Source organism: Ciona intestinalis, unplaced genomic scaffold, assembly GCF_000224145.3.
Source record: "Ciona intestinalis unplaced genomic scaffold, KH HT001250.1, whole genome shotgun sequence".
Lineage (NCBI taxonomy): Eukaryota > Metazoa > Chordata > Ascidiacea > Phlebobranchia > Cionidae > Ciona > Ciona intestinalis.
In genome coordinates this window covers 7,867-9,261 of record NW_004191571.1, presented here as the reverse complement: position 1 = coordinate 9,261, position 1,395 = coordinate 7,867, and the positions used below count along the sequence as shown (strand labels likewise).

General features: G+C 33.3%; 1 long non-coding RNA gene across 1 annotated transcript; it reads right to left on the bottom strand.

Moving 5' to 3' along the window:
- Nucleotides 1-263: 263 nt before the first annotated feature.
- LOC108950990 lies at nt 264-1,379 on the bottom strand. The gene is made up of 2 exons (XR_001975439.2): nt 1,204-1,379; nt 264-471 (listed from the first exon to the last, which is right to left on the bottom strand). It is a non-coding gene; the product is annotated as an uncharacterized LOC108950990 (long non-coding RNA).
- Nucleotides 1,380-1,395: the final 16 nt, after the last annotated feature.

The window sequence follows — 1,395 nt, the reverse complement described above, 5'->3', positions numbered from 1 at the left end:
ATAAGACACGATCAGAGAATATTTAGATATTACACTAGAAATTCAAGTGTGTTGTTAGAACACGCCGGTTTTGTCCGCGTATACAACACGCAACACGGCAGAGGCGTGTTGTTGGTATGGCGTGTTTTTCAGGCTTCAAAACAACACGCCGTTTTGTAACAACACGCCAGTTTAAAACAACACGCCTCAAAACTACACGCTTCTGTTTTTAAACAACACGCCAGTTTTTAAGAACACACCTGTTAAAATAACACGCTTTCAAATAACACGTCATTATTTATTTACATTTAAAGCGAAAAGAACAGAAAAAGGAAAGAAAATGCAATTAGTGTGATTAACTGGTCGTAAAACCATTGAAACCAAAGCGTTTCAATGTTTCCCATCAACGCAAAGAAACGCCTGATTAAAAACTCCATCCAGCATCTTATATCCAAAACAGGGAGGTTTAAGTTGGGGCATTATCAGCGGTTTCTAAAAAAAGATATAAGTGATAATACTAATATTAGGAATGATAAATATAAAAGAAAATACTAAAAATAAGTATATATCAATTAATTTTCATAACTGAAGATGGACCGATAATCGGTAAAAAAGCGCCGTTAATACACCGATATATAAATCGTTAGAGCGAAGCGATGCGCGTCCTACAATCGATCTTTACCTACGTCGTAGTTTAGCTTTTACGTGCGTAGTTAGCCGTTAATGTGCGTCCTAGTTTCGTACAAAAGCAACATATACAATGTTACTAAAATAACGCGAACTAACGTTTTTTTCCCATTCTAACTGGCTTAGTTGAACACGGGTATTAATTTTGATTAATACTGATCATTTCATATATTTCGTTATAGTGTCAAATGTCGTAGTATAACCGCGAAGCATACATCTAGGATCTAGCAAGGTCATTTAGGATTTAAGCTACTATTCCATAAAGTTTCTGGAATATCTCAGAATGACATTTTTTTATAACAATGCGATGATACTCCCTTGAGACTCAGATTTTACACTTGAGTAAATTTTTAACGATTTTCAGCGATCCAACAGTATACATGGCTATAGGCTATGAATAAACGAAATTTAAGCTAGTTGTATTGTAGGAAACAATAAAATGATACTACATGGTTACTGTAAAAATATATATAAATAAAAGGAAAACAATTAAGCAATTTATTTTACTAAGAAAACATATCAACAAAAACGTCCAACCTTTTCCATGTTGGTGCCTGGTTGGTTATAAGCTGACGAATTTTAGATTCTGTAAAGGTTGTCCCACAGTGCTAAAAAGTAAAGGCAATTGTGAATTTGGTAATAAGTGTAGCACGTTGATTGCAAATATGAACACATTATTATAAACAATCAATATACTTTTATCATTTAAAATTTCAACATACTTTATAT